At 38.3% G+C, this 21,468-nt stretch overlaps 1 protein-coding gene across 1 annotated transcript in view; it reads right to left on the bottom strand.

The window, feature by feature from the left end:
- The window catches only part of BNC2 (basonuclin 2), a 232,683-nt gene that overhangs the window by 25,012 nt on the left and 186,203 nt on the right, over positions 1 to 21,468 (bottom strand). The gene's annotated exons all lie outside the window — the stretch shown is intronic.

Below are 21,468 nucleotides of genomic sequence, written 5' to 3'. Positions count from 1 at the left end.
GCAAAAAGTCTTAAAAATAGCACATAATACTTGTACCTTACTCCTTTTTTTTTTTTCCTTTTTTCTTTTTTTTCCCATGACAGCAATACTGAAAAACATATTCATTATAAACTTGCATCAAAAGGTAGAAATTGGGGCACTGGTTTTAAGCATAACTGGACTATTAGTGGCAATTGATTGTAAGCTTGTAATCTTGGTACACTTTAGACTTAAGAGATTACTTTTTTTCAGCCTTGTTATAAATGACAGTTAAAAATATGTAAAAAGTAAGCATCTGATGGATGTAGATAGCATAAATGTGTAAAAATGTTGTCTCTTAACATTGCCTTCTGATAGCAAGGGAAAAATCCAGAGAGAATACACATCAGTAATCACTAGACTATCTGTTGTTAAATATACATTAAAAAGCATTTTACACTTTCATTTTTGCTAGTAAGCATGAGATTTGCCTGAAGGTAGGACTTAAAAATTCTGCAATGTAATGTCAGGCAATCCATTCCAGCATGTATTGATAAAAACATATTAAAATACTTATATAATGAATACATCATTTTATTGGCATCTTTCCTTTTGGGCAAATGCTGGACATAACATCAGCACAGTAACTATAACCAACAGGCGCTGTTGCAGGCCATCAAAACAGAATTATTCCTTGTTTCCTCATGCATTAAACAGTTTGAAAGCCTTGCAGATACTCCACCGCACTGTCTCTGATCTTTTTAAATCTTGAATCTCAGCTTCAGAACCTTATCTGAACATTTTGGGCTACACACTATTGCGAAAACCACTAGCTCTTGTTTGATTATGAAGCCTGCAAATACTTTTCTTCCCCACCTGCTTCCCCTGCCCCAGTCTTATTTATTTCTTTATCTTCAGTCTTCAGAGGATTGATTTCTTGTCTCCCCTTACATGTCCTAGAGTACTGGAAAATGCAGTTTGGCCCAAATAGTAAAGAATATATTTATTTGATTACAGGTGATTTTATTATTTCAGTTCTGATCTATTTCACTTCTCTGGACACAAAGTTAATGACAAAGGTCAATGCAATATATGTTTCGGTACCTTAGGTGCAACTGTCAAACCTTCAGAAAGGCTCCACACATAACCACCCACAATCAAACCCTACAAGACTATGAAACCCCCAACAGCAATTAATTATGGAAAATCTTACCCAGCTAACCCAGATGGAAAGCCCCAGAAACCATCTCTATGCAGAAAATGTTCATCATGTATTTACACAGCAGGAAACACTGTGATGCAGATGCTGGTCCTGGCTTGCAGCATTAGTCAGGAAATCTCTGCACCTCTAAACACCTTTAAGCACTGTGGACATCTCTAATTTCTATGCCCTCACAGTTCTACCTGTCTGTTGGAGCAGTATTTCACAGACCTGTCAGTACTATCTAGTAGATATCATCCAGAATAACAAAAAAAACCCCACCCAACAACAAAACAATGTGAAACAATACAAAACCAAAATGGGGCAAGGGCAGGGAGGAAAAAAATACCACCACCAAACAATCAAAGGACAGGTTCATATTTTAAAGCTCTAAGATTCTATTTTTTTCCCACTCAATTAACTTTGGCTACTCTCCCCATGAGTGTGACCTGAAGCTTCTCACATTTACTACTCCCACAACTTCCAGTCAGCCATACCAGGTTTATATTTGAGTAATTCCTCCCTGGAACTGCAAAACCAGACTCAGTTCAGATTTTGGTCTCCAGGCCTTCACTGTTACCTCTGACCCAATCTATACATACACATTTCTGATCCCAAGCCACAAGCATTAATTCTTTCTAACTGTAACTTGCACTGTTTGAAGATGGAAATAACATCATCTAATTTACACTGCTTACATGTATTGACTTAAGATTCCTGTCTGCAGCCAGCTGCAGGCTGCTTTATAATGTACTACTGGTACTAATTTTGTTTCGTTTTTGCTTTAATTTGTAAATCACTCACAGGTTTATGTAACAGATGGATGCTTTACAAAAATGGATATTTAAGTAAATAAAACTTAAATATAGCCAGCAGGATAGTAACTAATGTGAACAGTAGGTAGAGAACGTGTAACAGACTCCCACACATCAGTGGAAGGTGGTATTGCACAGTCCCTCTCCCAGCAGCAGCACAACCAGCTCCTTGCATGCACAGGACAGGCAGCCATCATCCAAATGTGGGGGCTCCCAGTACGCTTTCAGGGAGTTATTCCACAGCTTAACTCATAGAAGCTGGCAGTTGGCTACATGAGCTACCCCTCAATGAGATGCTACCACTCTTTGTTTCATTTAGTTTAAGGATTTGCAACTAGGATGGCCAGACCTTCAGCAGCTGCAAAGTCCCACTGACCAGAGACACTGGCAGTCAAGGGTGTGATTGTCATGGGTTTACCCTCACTGTCAGAGAAACAGCAGGGAATCAGACAGCTCTTAAATGATCACTGCATATTCCTACGAGTTATATCAAGCTATATTTTGTTAATTTTCAGCAAGAAGTTATTTGGCTTTTATGCCCCATCAAAAGTAAAGAAAAATTGCACAGATGCCTGTATTTCATAGAAAACACATACTTATGGATACGGTGCAGCATATACTTCAATATTTACATAGTGATGGCTTTCCATAAATCATTGTAAGTATGTATTATGCAAAGCTAGATAAAGAGGGAATAGGAATGTCATTTTTTGATAAAACTTAAAATTAACAAAAAATCTAACCATTATCCCCTTTGAATTAAGCTATAACTAGCTAGGGATCTCTCTGTATATGGTAATACCTGATTAGAGGTTCAAGTCCTTTCTTACATGTAATCGATTTCTTGTTTCTTACAATCTCTCACGGTAAATTTTCTCCCCAAAGCCATTAAATCATATCCACATTTAAATATTTCATGACAAAAGGTTCCAATTTATATTACTTTTTTCAGCTCACAACTGATTAAGCCAAGCCTCCTGTGACAATGTATACAAGGAAGTCAGTGAATATAGAGATACCACTGCACACTTACAGCTCTAAGCCAGGCAACAGACAAGTAAGCCCAACCCCTATGGCATACAGAGATGCTCTTCCTTTTTTGCTCAAACAGCCTTGTTTTTAATTTAATTTTATTTTATATGTGTGGGTAACACACTCACAATTTCATATGGAGAAAATCTTTTAATCTCTAAATCCAATTAAATTAACCTCCAAGACATAACCTTGAATCTTTTCTTAAGTCTAAACACACACTTGACTCCATTATTTGTATAGGTATAGATTCATATACAGACACATACTACATTAGATCTATAAAGTAATGTCATGGTTAATCACCCTAACCACCCTGAACCTGCCTCCTCATTTTTGCTGACCGTACGTTAGGATGAGATGTGTCAGGATATGTTAGGGTACATCTCTTAAACTTCTGGGTCAGACAGAACAGGTGATGACGGGTGTCATGATGACTATCTTTGATGATACGAACAGACTACAACAGAAGATGGACACAGAGATCACTCCCATTTTTAGGAGCTTAATTTGGGAGGATTGTGAAGATGAGTCTTCATTTCCTGAGTGCTTTTAGGCTTTACAAATTTCAAGCTTTCAACTCAGCTTTAAAACCTCCCAATTAAAAACCTGTCTATTTAGAGAATACGACAGTCTAGACAAAGATATACTATAAACATAACACTGTAAACCTTGAACTTTTGTTATAAAATTAGTTTAATAAAACTCTCACTTTGTGTGGGAAGCTCTATTGACTCCTGTGCCTGTATTACCTGTGGGTAATTTTGTATGTCTAAATTCACACAGACACATGTATGTAAATACATGAACGAATCACAGACTTTTTGCAGTTCTATTTTTACCTTACTCATTAACTGCTTGGCATAGGTAAAATGTATATATACACCTGGCTGAATACATTGTGAGACATGATTATACAAGAGCTGAGATTAACAGAAAGGTTAAAAAAAAAGGTAAAAATTGCTTCTTAAGGCTTATATTCTGGGAAAAATTCAAGGATTACTTTTGGGCACTATTGTGATAACTTCTGAGAAGCACTCCAAGTTACATAGGAAAACACATTGCTGGCCTTCATATTCTAGCAAGTTTGCATACGTACCATAAAACTGCCACATTTGATGCAGATCAGCTAAGTATCCATGTTATAAAATACTACATAGATACATGTTTGATTAAATAATTAAGCGAGCCTAGTGTTTATCACAATTCTTGCTTCTATAAGCACTTCTTAAAGAGCTATGTATTTTCTAGCTGATCTCAAAGAAACATTTTGAGTGCAGCTGTAACAGCTGAAAAGCAGACAAAGATATTCATTTGGTCATACTATAATTGCAGAGGATGGTTTTAATTAGGGTGTAGACAGAAAAAAAAAGTCAACATTTGTTTCTAATAAAGAAAAGCCTACATGATTTCCATGATTTAGGGTTTGTTGTTTTTGTTTGGCTGAATTTCCCAGGAGCATCTCTTTGCTTCCCAATTACATTTCAAGCTGTTACACTATGGGTAGTCCTACTGCTCCTGGGGGTAAAAGTTCCCAAAAGTGTTCAGCAGCACACCAACTCACACAATTACAGATGGGGCAATGTGCAACCTCTTGCTCATATTGGCTACTCCCACTGACCTTGGCAGGACAAAAGTAAGCCCTACGTCTAATTTTCCATAGAAATGTACACTCACATATACAACCACATACTAATTTTCCTGATAGGTGCTCTTACCATGCTGAACCTAACTCACCTTTGCTCCTGTAAACATGAAAATGTGTGCATACTTGCTCACCAGGACTATACATGTGCAACCAATACGAGATTTAACACACTGAGCCTGCAAACAGCTATGGTTAAAACTTTTTCCCCCTCATCTGTCACTTACCCAGCTCCCACCAGCCCCCCTTCACCAACTAAAACCATATGAACAAACTCGTGTTTAAGTGTCAGCAGCCTCCTTGAGTCTCCTTGAGTTACAATGGTGCAGCAGGAATAAACACAGTGCAGCACTACCAAGTTCTCAATCAATAATGGAAATCTTTATCTTTTGGCTTCACTGCAGCCTACACACTGCTAGAAAAATCAAAAGTGATAGATCTTCTTCCCTTCTGACACCCCCTTTCTCTTACCTGTTGGGACTTGTTTTCTTTGACCCAAAGACACAGGGTATGCATGAGGATACCAGCATGTTACAGCGGGGGAAGAGAGGAAGGCTGTCTTTCCCCAAAGTATCACTGAGAATGATACTGGCAGTATGTATTCAAATGAACAGTAACATGAAGGAGATTTTATTTACTTACATGAATGTTTATATTTACTTTTGCTGCCAGGTCCTTAGACTGCTTTTGCTCCTTAGACTCCAGGTCTCCTGCATTCAGCAGCAAAAAGTTTTTGTGTCTTGACCAAAAGGACCCCCAAAGGCCTTTGCAGACTTCACTAACTGATACTGTAGACACTGGGTCAAATCTGGCTGCACTTTAGATCCAGAGTAATTGCACTTGAAATCCAAAGTAATTCAACTGACCATGTTGGAAAGTAATTTTGACATAACTTAACCCTGAAGCATGATGTGGAGCCAAATCTGTTTGAATATATACCGAGTGTGTACCACCATGGTGGAGCACAGCGGCTGTGTAACGACGCACAGGAGCACTGCTCAACGGTTTTGGAGTGAAAGTGAGGAACACCATGTCCTGCTGAAACTGCAGATGGAACGTAAGGAGGTGGAATGCAATAACCGCAGCTGAAACCTAGCCAGGACACCGCCGTTAACCACCCACACTCTCACTAAATGGCCTACAGGGTCTTTACTGACCAAAAGTATGCAGGTCCTCTGTTTTATATCTCATCCCAAAGACATGTGCCAGCAGCACAGACCCCTGCACAAACAATCTGCTGGAGCACTGGTTCTGGACTAATTTGCAGGGAGTGGAATGAAAAAACTGGATTCCCAACACACAACTCCTTTTGGAGACTGAACTTCCTCATAGGGCACCCCAACTGCACAATGGCTTTTCATTTTTCAGGTTCACCAGCCTTAAAATACATTTGAAAGCACTGCCCTCAGAGATGATGACACTCTGTCAAATGCCAACTATAAAGCATCCATGCAAACTGGGGGGTAGGGGAGAGAGTCTCTTACTGTTTTCAAAAAAGAAACATCAATCTGAACTGTTTCCTGCTCTTGATGAATGTGTATTCACCTCTGCAACTCCAGTAGAACTATTAGGATGCAAAGGCACCAGCTTTAAATGTGTCTGATTTTTAAAACATATTGTTTGACTTTTGATAAAATATTCACTTTGTTATGGAATGCTCTTGATTATAGACCAGATAAGAATGTATAATTCACAGGACAATGACTTCTTTTTTTTTTTTCCCCTGAATAACACTGCATGCAGCATTTTTATTTTTAAAACTATGATAGATCACTGTGGGGTTACAACATATTCAATTACAACAGCTCAAGCTTCATTTAATCATAGCAACTACATCAAACCTCTTGATTTTTGGGTGCCTGACAAGTTTTTTTCACAGTAAACCTCTGTCCACACTTGCAGGAAGAGAATCTAAGCACAGCCAGAGCCTGACACTCTTCTTGCGTTTACTACTTTTATAGTTGTATAACTCCTATGATGTCACAAAAATTTGCTTTGATTTACAAACAACTGTTATGCTGGTCACAGCTATTAAATGGCAAAATCTGTCACTAATTGTTAATGGCGGAACTCCATTTAGCACGGATACACGCTGATTCAGTAGCTTTAAAAAGATCCAAAGTATCTTTCAGCAGTTGTCATTATCTCATTATTTGACATTTATTTTGAAATATCAGTGCCACTTGCCAAGTATTTTGCCCCTCTCCCCCAAGAACTGCAAAAATTTTCAAATGGAAACATTTATTTCTTTCACCATAAGTTCTGGCTGAGACTATGAAAAGATTTTTAAAGACCAGATGCTTTATGGTATATGCTCATGAAAACATTTTTAATGCACACTAAAGATGAGGCATTTTTTCTTCTATTCATCAAATGGCAGAATATCAAGGTTTTATAGAAATTGGGTATTCAGTTTGCTTAAACACCTTGAAATCCACAACCTTGGAGCCTAAGTATAGAGGAATATTTTGATACTTTTGCTTCTCTACAACCTGCAAGAGTGGAAAACTCATTGAAATGTCTCTGAAGAAGCTTTGCCACTAACTTGTGGCAAGTAACAAAGTGTTTGCCTTAGGCAGACATGGCTCCTAAAGGCAAACAAACCACCAAGTGTACAGTGTACGAAGGCAAAATTTTCAGACTGTATGAGGTGCTATTGGGGACTTTTCTGGATAGGATGTAAACAGGACACAAACCTGGCAAACCAATGAAATAATTCCAGCTATAAATTAACTACAATTTTGCATGTAAGTAGGTAGGAAATACCCAGCATGCATATAACCATAGCAATGACTGGTTTTCACAGTCACTTTCACCAAATTGTTGCCCATTTTGGTGTGCCATGTAAGAAAATTTGCCTTGATACTAGCAGTCCCTGAAATCACTTGTGGTTTTACTGTTTGCTGTCAGTGCTGTGCAACTCACTGAGAAGCAATGTTTTCTATCCTCTGACAGATTTCAGTAAATTTAGTAAGCTACAAGCCTCTCTTTCTGAGCCTCAGTTTCACCAATACTGAAAGAATGACACATAGTTTTTATTAGAAACAGGAAACATCCACAAAGAGCACCGATGAGGTATTGTATTTGCAATGCATACAGCCACAAGAGACACACAGGCTCTCTTCAACCAAGATGTTCCCCAGTGCCCAATGTGATAATACAGACAAATCATGCCTGACATCCTCGCTCCATCTAACATGGGCTGCACCAAAAGCAGGGCAAGACATCCAACAGTCAAATCACATCAGACTATCAGACTGTCCTTTTCTCACTCTAAATCTAAACTGCCTAAAGCCTTAACCCTAACTGGAAAACGTAAGCAACAAAAGCTGAGTCTTTCTGTGCTTGTAAGTAAAACTTCCAAAGAACTCAGTAAGAAATTTGCCTAACCCAGGGTATTGTAAGGAATTGAGAAGATGTTGAGGACAAAAACACTGGAGTAAAAGTGCCAATAAGTTATACTCATAGGCTCGATTTCATTACATGCTTGGTTTTCTGATGGAACCCAAATTGTGCCTCAATAAGGGGATTCAGCTGCACTATATGCTGGGTATACAAATGGCAGAAGAACTGGGAGATTGATTTCCATCTTTAGTATTCACTAGGGGACTATGCATTATTACTTGCAATATGCACAACATGATCTTAATGAGGCTTTTTTTCTTTGATTGTTTACCTGAAAAATTTACACCAAAAAACCCAAGTGTGTCATAGGTGGCAACGTGATGCAAAACGGAGATAGCAGGGTGAAGAAGTGACACCAAAAAGGCAAAGGTCACTGGAATACAAAACTGCTACGGCACATGAAATGAGCTATCTGTTTGCACACATTAGAGGCACTGAAATGCAAAAGAAAGTGGGGGAAATTATATTACAGTGTACAAAGTAATAATAACTGTGCCTGCATGTCTTAATACCCTCTTGTCCCAGCAGTCCTGACTTTCTAGGCAGCCCACTTCTCCACATTAACAGTAGTCATTTGGAGAGCAGCAAACGTGCCATTAGAAGCACTTTTACAAGTGTATATTCATCCACCAATTAGCTTAATGTGGCCGCTTTCTGCATATTTTCTATCCAAGCTTGCACAAATCTTATTAATATTTCCCCCTAGCGCTTTGACAGATTACCTTGTCATTATGCATCCTGGAGCCTTTTAAACAATATGGGTAAACTACTGTTTGCGAGGTTAATGACAATTATCCCCTAATTACTGCATAAGTCACTCAGTCCACTTTATCTCATAGGCAGGGTTCTGCTCTGTGTATCTGCCATTGTGTCACTGTAAATGAATCTTGTATAGCTATGTTTATCTGTCGTTGCCTTGTAAATTACACTGACAGAAGAATGAACAAATTACTGTGTCATCACTTAAATACAGCTTCTGATAAAAAAAAAAAAGTCCTACAAGCACAGCACTTGAATTTTAGCCTGATCATAATTAGTAAACACATATTGAATGTTTTAAGAGATATATATTTAGAAGTGGATGGGACACTGCGGTGGAAGGAGGCTCTGAAGTGGTAAGCCTAAGGGCAGTAACACAGAAGAAATAGAGAAAGCTACAGTAGCAGTAATTCCATGATCACCTCCTGAGAACTCTTTGCTGATTTAACAGTTGATAGATGAGCCAGTGGTATTTTCCAAACAATCTCATATTCAGGGCTGCGCTGAATTCCACAATTTCTATTGTTTCTGACCACAGCCATGTAGGAATTTTTTTATTTTTTTTTTCGGCTGAGAAATCCAAACATAGAACAGAAGTAGCATCCATAAAACCACAGGAAATAATTTAATGGATGCATTTCAGAACAGTATCAAAAAAGACTAACAATTTGGATCCTGTCTGCCCTGACCAGTCCTAGTGACTCCAACAGGCCTGCTCGGTGCACAAGCCAGAGCAGAATCTGGCAGGCAGCACCAGAGTCAATGTATTGATTAAATAAATAAATAAAAAATTAAATTAGCACATTGCCTACTGTTTTCCACAGTGTCTGCACTTTGAGTCACCTCCTTGGTGTAATTAGAGTTCAACATAGGTAGAGAAAAAATTCTGAGTTCAGTTCACCCTATATGGATTGAGGTAGCTCTACTTCAGGAGAGGAAAGCAGAATCAGCAAATACCAGCTTCCTGATATATTCCATTTTCTGAGGAAATCTGAAGTCACAGTTAAGCAAACACTACTTGGTGGGACATCACTGATATCAGGTATGTTCTGCTTTGAGAAAGAAAGTTGACTTGTTTCTTTCTTTCACCAAAAAATGGCTCAATGACTTCCACAAGAAGCACATACATAGCCAGTGCTCAGAGGCAAAACAAATCTATAGTAAAGAATGTTAAAAACAGCTGCTTTTTAAATAATGCCTCTTCCTATGTTGGTCTTGGAGAGGTAGCCCTAGGAACCACAGTCCTTTGCAAACAGTATAACAGAGACAGTGCATTTCCACTCTGTCCTGGGAAGGCACCTTCCTGAGTCAGACAAGGTCTATTAGTACTGGTTTTGTATTGCTTGGCAATCAGATTAATCACAAAAAGTTAGTAACAAGTGTGCTTCTTATTGTGTCTCAGGCTACAAATCTCATTACCTCAAGCTCAGTGCAGTCAGAGCATATGAACTTCCTCTCACCACTGGCTTGAGCAGAAACTGAGTCCTCTCACTCTTCCTCAGACTTGACATTTAACTCTTAGAATGAGGGTACTTGCCAGCTTGGCAGGCAAACGGACGATTCGTGGAGTGAGATGCTCTTTTAGCTACTTAGATGAAACTGCCTGCTGCGCAGCTTGCAAGAAAACCAATGCATAACAATGGGCATGTCAACCCTGCATCCTGCAATGAGGCTACACAGTAATGCTTTTTATCAGCTCTGGGGACACAATTTATATACAGATATATGATACATTCACAAATGATATATGCATTGATATGATAATGCCACATATTTGCATATTCAAAATGCATTTGATTTTGCCTTATATTTTACACATCTCCTCGTTCAGCACACCTTTCCATTTTATGCACACCCTAAAACACATTAAGCATCAGCTTCTGACCAGTGCAGTCCAAAAAAATGAAGTCAGGAGGACAACACGCAAATTGGAGCAGAACTATGATTCCTGAAGGGCAGCAACGTAAGACTGTTTAAGCCGCTGTACAAGAAAAAAGAAATGACAGAATTCTTCAAAATCTGGTAATTATTTACTACAGTGCAGAAGGTTATATCAACACTGAAATTTTTTTTTTCATAGTAAGGTATACATTTATTTTGTTGGATTATGATAATGTCATATCGAGAAAGAATGGATAAACTGAAATGTAACAAAATTACTAATATTACTGAAAATAACAATGTTTTGAATGGATCATGGATGAGGACAGTACCTCTGACCATGCTCTCAGTATAGGTTTGAAGAAAAAGCTGTAGTGAAATGTTTAGAAAATGTAACAGCCATCACTGCCAGGGATAACTGAAAAGACTGATCGATTTTGAGTAAGCACTACCTCAAGGGTTTTGGTCCCACTAGGATCGATCTTTGTGTCTGTCCTGTGTTCAGTCAATGCAACTTTCAGCGGGGTATCCACTGCAGAAATAAATGGAAGTGCTGCAGCAATCTTCCACCCTCCCTCTGAGTATGTTATTTTCTCTATGTTGAAGGAAAAGTACAACCAGTGTGGCTGATGGTAAAGTGCCAGGCAACAGATGGTTTAAAATGTTTAAGGTCATACAAAACTGTTATAGTTGAGTACAATACTATTTGGAAAAAAAAAAAAAAGCATGTTGAAATTATTAATATTTCTCTTTGAATCTGGAGATTTTTTGGCCTCTGACTTTTGCTAATAGCAGAGAAACTACAAAAGACAGTTGTTACACATATAATAGGTATACATGAGTATATATAGGTGTATATATAGTGTGTGTATATATCTCTCTATATATAGGTAGTCCCACTAAAGGAAGATAAGGATTAATACCTGGTTTTCTATGCAGGCAAGTGTGGGCCCTAAATGCAACATTAACCTTTAGGGGCAGAAAAGTACTTCTGGCTGCTTCTGAGGAAAACTGTGGGACTTGTTTAACTGAAAAAAATTTACAAACCCCCCTGGCAAAATAACAGAATGAAAATAGGTGACAGCTAGGAAAGCAGACAGGAGAATCATAGTTATTCATGCCAGTTAGGATCTTTTAAAAAATTCCACATACGGTGCAATTTTTACTTTTGCACACTTTGGGTTTCATCAACTTTCTTTGAACAATCTCTAGAGATACTGAGTTACTCACAGAGAAGTCTATTCATTAAGGAATATTATTTACATAGGTATTATTCAGCTTTGCCTGAGATCTTTTACATTTAAATGAAACTAGTTACCTTTGATCTAAAACTGATTCAAAAAGCGAAGTGATACTTTGTATGGACATAGATCAGCAGGTGGTAAGGGTTGAGGTAAGCAAGAAAACACTGTAAAATGTACGTGGTGTTAACAATGTCACAATATTACCTATGAAAGGAAATTCTGAAGAGAAAGGTGAACATTTAGAATTAAACTAAACCCGTTATTTTTGTGTATCAATTATTCATCATTTCCAGAGAATTTTGCACACTGTGGAGTTTTAGCTACCATTTTCAGCTCTCCATAACAAAACAGAAAGAACAGAAGCACATTTTTCATGAGTAAATCATGTTGATGAGCACACTGGAAGACATGTGTCATGGTTTAACCCCAGCCAGTAACCAAGCACCATGCAGCTGCTCATTCACTGCCCCACACCCAGAGGGATGGGGAGGACAATCAGGAAGGAATGTAGAACTCGAGGGCTGAAATAAGAACAATTTAATTGAAATAAAATAAAATAAAACCAGTAATAATAACAACAACAACAGTTATAATGAAGAGGAGGGAGAAGGGGAGAGGAATGAAATCCAAAGGGAAGGGAGGAAAGAAAACAGGTGATGCACGACACAACTGCTCACCACCCGCTGACTGATGCCCAGCCAGTCCCCCAGCAGTGATCAGCAGCCCCAGTCAAACCCGCCACCCCACCCCCCCACCCCCCCCCTTCCAGTTTATATACTGAGCATGAAATCCCATGGTATGGAATACCCCTTTGGCCAAATCGGGTCACCTCTCACAGCTGTGTGCCCTCCCAATTTCTTGTGCCTCTGCAGTCCTCTTGCTGGCAAAGCCTGAGAAACTGAAAAGTCCTTGACTTCGGGTTTAAAGTAGGACCAATAGTATCAAACAGAAATCACATAAACCATGAACATTTGTTGCCTGAAAAGAGAAACCGTCTTTTTGCATTCTTAATGTGTTTTCACATTGTAATCTCAGAAAGAGAGGTGGAGGTGAGCAACTCCGGGGGTACTGAAGCTTTAGCCCTAGACCCAATGGCCACTTCTTGTATACTCTGGACAAATCATAGTCCTTCCATGTCTGAGATCCTTGTCTTTAAAATCAACATAGACAGCATTTTCCCTTACTTCATTTATGATGTTGTAACAAAAAATATGCCACAAACTTTGAAAGGCTGAAGTCAGTGGAGCCCTACATGTAACATCAAATGAATTTTACTGTGAACTTCACCTGCCTTTATGAGCACTCAAACAACTCTGTCCTGCAGTAATGTTTTAAATGAACTGAGCTACAGAAGAATTGAAAAGAAAATATAGACTTAGAAAGAGCCTATCTAGAGAGATGCAGTAACATTCACACTGTTTTTCAGTGGAGGACAGTGGGACATGGCCAGAAGGATTCACTTCTACAGTATCTGGACACATAAACTACAATGAAAGAACACCTTTTCTAGTTCACCTTCTCAGATAATGACCTTTATTACACTACGTTGTGATTGTTTCATTCATGCTTATTATGTTCAGAGTTTCCCAAGTGAAATAATTCTCAAATAAAAATACCAATCCCTCTTCCCCAAATGGACACCAATAAACTGTCATTAGATCATCTGTAGCACCGCAAACTCTGAAGGAAATAAGAGTGCTCATAGTTACAAGTTTCTTTTGATAACTTTACAAGCCACCCTCTTACCCCAGGGGACAGACAGACAGTGTCTTAATACAGAAGAGACTCCCCTGAATACAAATATTTGTTGCAAAGCAAATAAAATGAATTATTTTCATAAAAAGAGAGCAGTAAGAATAGCTTGGAAAAATGCAAGCAAAAAGTAACTTAATGTCTTTGGCACAACTCCAGCTCTTAGAAATGGCATCCAAAGTTGGTCCAAGCATGGCTGATAAAGCAGGGTTAGAGCTGCCTTTCAACTTTCACTTTTTAATAATAAAAAAATCAATATATAGAGGATTACAAGCCTCTTGGTTTTGATTTTGTATATCCAAACCAAAAGATGACAAGGTTGTGGTGGTATATGAAACTCCTCAGGCCACGGCCACAATGATGCAAATATTTTATATCCTATTTATTTATTGCACTCTCCTGAGAGGCTGAAATAAATTATTAAAATAAAATAATCTTTTTTACCTATATATGTCTTACATGGAAACACAATCCTGCATGTGCATTCTAAACCCCAGAAATTTAACAGATTACAGTTCAGACCCTGAATCAATCATAAATGTCTGTTTTAAAATAAAACAAGGAACAGTCTAGATAAGGAACCTGCATGCAAATGTAAATGCTCATACGGCACCAAGTGCACTGTGAATCACACTATGGAGCAAAGAGAAAGTGTCATGTTGCACAAAAGAAAAAAACCCAGGCAAATCTCTTGGCAATCACAGACTCTCTCAGCTGTTCCTCAATGATGTCAATGTCTGAAAAGAAACTGTTTACAGAGTTTTGTGAAAGAAGACTCTCAGATTTATTGTTCACAGACAGACCAACTGAGCTTGGATCAGTTGTGGTAATAACACAGAAAATCTTGTACAGACATAAGGCCATATTCCTACTATCCTGAAATAGGCAAATGGGAACTGAAGACTGCAAGCCAATGTCAATTCTGCCCACATGGGACAGTAAGGTCAGACTGCTAAAGGGATCTGTAAAATGTGAATGGAGTTATCATTTATAAGTTATTTAAAACATACCTGTACGTCTTGCAGTCCTCTTAGCAAGAAATTACTGCTGCCAAGCCATTAGAAATGCAACATTAGTGTTGTTATGTGATCTACTCCTGGAAGTTTTTTATGCATTTTTTCTTAAGTGAACAACAGAGTAATTAATTCAATTTGGTGGAGCTAAACAGGCAAGGTTACGTATAACACGGTGGTCTCAATCCACATGAGCTTGAAGGAGGGGACCACACCTTCTAAAATCCATTAATCAAATCAAATTACTATGCAGGATTCACCATAGGAACACCACAGCAGTGTGAGCATGTTTAAACAATTATATTGTCGTACACACACAGGAGCAAGGACATAGCAAATAGCAACAGCAGTAGGTCAGAACACGCCATAATGCAGTGGCTTACACCTGTCCTTTTACTGATCTGAGAGAGTGAGAACCATTGAATTTACACTCACACCAAGAAAGCACTGTAGGTACTATGAGTCATGATAAGCCTTTGACACAAGATGTAGTAACATTAGGGTAAAGCCAGGCTTTGTTCTTCCTTAAGTGCAGTTTTAGCAGGGAAAATAACACAGGGAGACAAAGAATAAAGCTGCATTTTCACAGCAGCAGGACAGGTGAGGTTTGGAAAGAAGCAGTAAAAACCATGTGTGAGAATTAGGAGAGAGGATAAAGCAATAACCTACTCCCTCTGCAACCATACACCCACCTCTTTTTCCTATTTTTCAAACCAGAGCAGTGAGAGCTGTGGCTGCAGAACACTCACCTACAGTATAAGCATCCTTAAGTAAGCACTGGCTGGGCCAATGCCAGAACAGTAAAAGTAGCATTCACTTAGTATTTTTTAAGCACTTTGTATTGTACAGAGCCCTCTAAGGAAGACTGATTTCCATAAAGCCCCATTTCCATCTCAAGGTACTGATGATGCTATAAACCACAAGTTTCTCCACTCAAACACTGCAGGGGAATTTCAGACTCACCACAAGAAGCCCAAGTATTAGACAGGGCACAAGGAATACAGGCATTCAAGGCATAGCATTAGGTCAGCCTCAGGACCGAAGAGCTAAACCCCAGGATAACAGTGTCCAGCTTTAAAATAATTACGAATGCATGCACACACACATTTCATGCATTTTGTCTACATTTCCTGGAGAACTCTACCTATTATTTGAAGTTCTTTGATCACCACTCTACTACCACCCAGGTAACAGCTCTCTAGTCAAAGATGGTGAGGTAGAATTCCCTGAAAGAAAGTTTCTTGGACTTTACTATATCTGAATTTTTTTTTTGTGGGATATACAATGGCTTCTTACAGTGCTCTTCTGTCAATTCATTTATCTGGCTTGGATTTTGTGCAGTGTGTGACTTAACTGCTATTTTAGTGGAAATGGAGTAAGAAACCCCATCCTCCTTTCCTGTTCTATACAGGACTTTCAAACAAGATGAAACCCATTGACAAAGGAAGGAAGAAAGAAAGAGGGATGGGATATGCCATGTTCAAGGTAAACTTTAGAGGCAATATTAGAGAGTCATAATCCGTTTCATATATCTTAACATTATTTAGTGTCTATATGAGATTACTATCAGGAGAACCAATCTCATTTGGAGTCCGAGCACAACACGTGTGACACTTAGGAGACACCATAGCTGAAGAACATGCACCCTAATGACTCCCTCCACTACACCCAATCAACATATATAAGCTATTGCTTTAGCGTTGAAAACATACTTTCCAAAGCCTGTGATGAAGCCCCAGTCATGCGGGGCTCAACAGAAATAGGCTAAGTGTCCCCTGAACCTCAGGTGTAGCTGCTTGTCAGGAATGCAGATGCTGGTGACATCCACCTCACTAGGGACTGAGCGCTCCACTGATTCAATAAGGCTACACAAGTGCAACAGGCCTTGATGTCAGTTACATGGTTTTACATACCTACCATGTCAGTGGTTCTCAGCCTCCCTGGGAATATTTTCAGATGTAAGTGTATTCAGTCCGTAACAATGTCTTCTACCTGCCAGAGCACTAGAAATATTCCCACCTTTTATGAATCTACAGTGCATGACTGCTGGTGTTTTACATGTTTGGAGGGGGAGAAAGAAAAAGAGAAAGAGAAGGGCAGGGGGCAGAAAGGGAAAGAAAAAAGAGGGGGAACAGGGGAAACTGGGGAGGGGGGGAAGAGAAAGCAAAATAAAAAGAGGGAGAATGAAAGTGAAAGGGAGGGAAAGAGGAGAGGGAGAGAACACTTTTTCTGGAATTTCTGTTTCACCCCTATTTTATAAATTTCCCTAGGAATAAATCCACTTACGTACATACATACAGGACTTGTCCAAAAATTGTTTAAGAAACTGCTGGAAGTATAGAACAATGACTTTGTCTGAATCACGGTGCTTAACACATCCACTTGCTTTTATCTTTTATTTAAAAGAGCTCATATTCAAAAGCCAAAATTTCAATCTTGCACATTTGCAATTATTTTAACTTGACTTAGACAAGCAGTGAGCACAACTACTTGCTGACGTGAAACTGCAGATGTGGGTTACGTTTACGCAACTGCAGCCCAAATCAGTTAATTTCTAGATAAAGATATAAAATACACACAACAGTTAGGAAGAGGCATGACTGCAGGAAAAATGGAGATTAGATTTCTGTATACTTTACACTGATGCTGGGTATCAATAAAGAAAAATGCTAACGACATTAGTCACCTTCAATGCCCTTTCACACCCCATTATTCACTGATAAAATAATACGGAGAGTTTTTATTGTGTTGTGGCTTCTTCTTTTTCTGTGTGTTTCTTTAATTCTGATTATATTACCAGTAACAAAGATGAGCAAATTGTATTATTAAGGGCAAGGGTTTTTTTAGCATCACTGTATATCTATGATGCAAGTTAAAATTAATTTGGAATAAGCTTATCTACCAAAAATTGTATCTTTCACCACTAACACTCCATCCAGATGTCCAAATGCTATGTTATCAAACGCTAATACAATGAGGCATCTAAGCATATTGTTTCTGCTGTTATTATTCACAGATACGTTTATTATAGACAGATAAATAAAAAATAAGTCCTAATTTCAAGCAATATCAGTAAAACATTGTCCTTACACAGGCAATCACCTCAAATCATGCAACAGTTAGGAAACAATGCAACTTTTTGCAAACATTTTATATAAAGTTCTGACAAAATCATGCAGTACTTCCAGTATCTCTACAGAGAACTTCGTAGTGGTGTAGGAACCTGGACTGCTTAGCAATGCAATAGGGATGAACTCTTTTGGTACTGGTTCTCATGCATACACACCAAGACCTAGTGTGGAAAAAACAGTGGCAACCATAAATACCACCTGAAATCCTTACCATTAGAAAGGTTATGTGCCAAGTGACACAGTAGTTAAAAATGTAACATTTTGAAAAGAGAAGTAGCAACCTACTGTCAAAATGAAAGAGTCTGCTCTGACTTTGTCAGTTTTATTTGCCACACGTTTATGGGAATAGAAAGGACATACTGCTTTTATCATTCACGGGTGAGTCCACATAACATATGGAAAGGCAATGACAGCAAAAAGACTACAGACACTATACAAATGTGCAGAGAGGGGGTGCAGCAGAAGCTCTCCTTTCTATCAACTGTAAATAGAAGGAGTTTGGTAGGTCTGAAAGTGACTCAGAGATGTACTCATATTAGAGATCTAAAATGTTGGAGGTGTGTTTTTGAAAACGCATCTTAAAGACTGAACTCGGGGAATACATTTTGTCTGGTGCATGTATGGTGTTCAGCAGTTATATATATGCATACAAAGCAGACTGATGCCCTTCCTTTGCAGTCCAAGCTGAGATCCTTTTGAGAATGTGACCTCGATAACCATTATTTCAGTGGTGCACACTCATGATTCATAATCATTAGTTGCGTTCTGTGCATATGTCAGAAAACAAGAACACAGCTGCACATACATGCTTTTTGCAAATCCTCCAACTATTTTTCCTTTATTTTTTTTTTCCCCCTTTGCAAGCCCTAAGACAGATCTGGATCTTCTGAACCAAAATGTCAGTGAAAAGGTTTGGCCTATACAGATGATATAAGTGATACTAGTTAGAGATCTTACCCAGGCTGGTATTTTTTTTTTGTTGCCTTGATGGTTCATATGATAGGGAGAATTATGGCATGTGGTGGGCAGAAAATAATTTTACTCTCACTGTTCCACTTAAATACCCCAAAACTGGCTGATAAACAAATTGTAGAGTTATGGAGTGTGTAGTACTTTGAAGAACTTCATAACCTATTATGTATCAGGTTGTATTGTTTTATAAGGTGTTTCTTCTAATAGTCTGAAATTTTATTAAATAGTAAATACTTAAAAAACCTCAAAAATAAACTCTTGTGATCTAGCTGAACTGGATAAAAAAATCCTCCTTAGCATTTATTTATTTATTTACTTATTAGATTAATAACTTGCTTGTTAAGCATGACATTTCTTTTGGTTTAATTACGATAAGCAAGATAAGATTTCTCCACAAGTACAAGAAGAAAAGTAAGACTTCAAGTAACATGTTAAACACTGCATATTTCACTTTAAGCAATGGATTTTGGCTTGTTATGCCCCTCAGTCAATTGTTAGATGTATGTGCATGACTGAGAAGTTTCAGATAATCAAAATGCATGTAACTTAAGCTGCAGCTGAACCTTGCTGTCTCCATGAACATTATTTCTGGGGTAAACTGGTTTAGTTGTATTCAATGAGGCCACCCATGTGTGTAAATGCATACTAGATCAGACCTTCCCAGTTCCTTGCTATTGACTGCTTCTTCTGCTATCTGTCTGAACATGAATTTCATCAAACATGGCTAAATGAACCTGTTTCCTTCCTGTGGATAAAGCAAGTTAATGAGAACGCCTCAACCTGATATTGGGAGATCGGTCTCCCTGCAGCAGTTGGTCCCTTGCTGGAACTAGGATTAGTTTCAAATGCCTGTTTTTTTTCTGGTCATTTACTATTCATGATGCAACAGGAATAAAACATCCCACAAAACCAGCAACTGAAACAAAAATTGGTATCAAACGAAATCAGTCACTTATGTGGAATGATTTATAGATATGTTAGGGGGATACCTGGGATATAGTTCTCTGTGCAGACATAAAATACAGTTTTATTTAGTATAGCATCTTTCAAACAAGCTGTATCCTAAAATGCTGCACAGACTTACATCGTAGTGTTACACTGATATTGTAAATAACAGCAGAGGGAGAAATTAAGAAGCCCAGGTAAAAGGAATGTTTTCAGCTGAGACCTGAAAAGAAATAGAGATGCCAACAAAGCATAGGCTGTATCTAAGAGCACAAGCTAGAGAGGAAAGAGAGCTTATATGAGCCGTGAGAAGCAGCCTGTGGTGGGAGACAGAGGAAGTCAGTTGCTGATGAGCTGAACCAGCAGAGAAGGGGCTAAGGATACAGTGGTCAAATTTGGCACCACACATTAAAAACTGTGGTCTCTACTGAAGTAGACAAGAAATACGCGTGAACATCCAAGGCCAGAATTTGGCATTCTCCACTGATAACGCTAGTATAAACAGTGATCAATTCTGTCATCTTCAAAGGAGTTCAAACAATATTTTTTCCCAGTATAACTGGACTTAAAACCTGACTTTTGTGTATCAATCTAACTGAAAAAAAAGCATGTTTTCTTGTTCATTTGGTTTGGTCTGGTTTATGAACAATCATGTATTAAGTCTGTGGCAAATTCTGAAGGGAATGCTAAATGGACAACAAGGTAAGGTTGGTCAACATGGTCACACTTTTTTATGCAAATATAATATGAAAGCAATGCTACATGCTGGAACAGGTTGGCAGAAAAATCATTTAATAAATGTGACTGAGAAGGCCCCTACCCTTAAGTTGAAATAATGTAAAAGCTAATTTTTCAAGTACAGTCAGTGTATGAATCACTGTCTAACAAAACTGTCACAGATTCTCACTAAAACTATGTAAATGAGGCAATGAGTAGAAATTCAAGTTCTTAAATTCAATGAAAGCTAACACAGTCTTAATTAAGAAGATACAGAAAAGCCTTTCCTAGGTTTAGGGGTTTTTTTATGATGATGTTTAATACCACACCCTTCTTAGCTCATAGACAGCAATTCTTTTGAAAGAAATTTCAAGTTATTTCAGGGCTCACAGTATGTTGCTATGGTGCATGCTGCCGAAGAGAATAAGCTAATGGGCTCTCTCTTTAACGTGATTAGAGCTATTATTGACATAATGCCAGGAAGACGCAAAACCATTAGCATTACACTACAGCTCACTTCAGTCACTACTCAGATTTAGCATTTGATCCACAATTTTAATTTTGCTCTGCGCTATTCAGGGCTGCATTACACAAAATGCATAATTAAAAGCCGCTGTGATTCTCTCCACTTCTCAAATTAAAAACATAGCAAACATTTGTAGTTCTAATCCACTAGAAATTAATAAATCAAACATTGTCTTTTATCCTCATTCCTCAGTGCAATTCAGGATGCATGTTGGGAATATTTTACCATGCAACAGAGAAAACTACACTAAGAGCCACTACTCAAAAGGAAATAACAGGCTCTAAAGCTGTACTGCAGTAAGGACCTGGAGGACAGCAGAATACTGATAACCTTGTGATTCCTGAAGTTCTACCAGGAGCTGTTTTGCAATGCCATCTCCCTATAAATCCTTTATAATAACTTTCCTCTATTAGCTTTTTTGCTCACTAGTGAAGAGTAAAGCTATGGGTGGTTTTGATTTTGCAAAATCATG

The sequence above is a fragment of the Falco peregrinus genome, chromosome Z (genome assembly GCF_023634155.1).
Source record: "Falco peregrinus isolate bFalPer1 chromosome Z, bFalPer1.pri, whole genome shotgun sequence".
In the NCBI taxonomy this organism is placed as follows: domain Eukaryota; kingdom Metazoa; phylum Chordata; class Aves; order Falconiformes; family Falconidae; genus Falco; species Falco peregrinus.
This window is presented reverse-complemented; position numbering and strand designations above follow the sequence as displayed.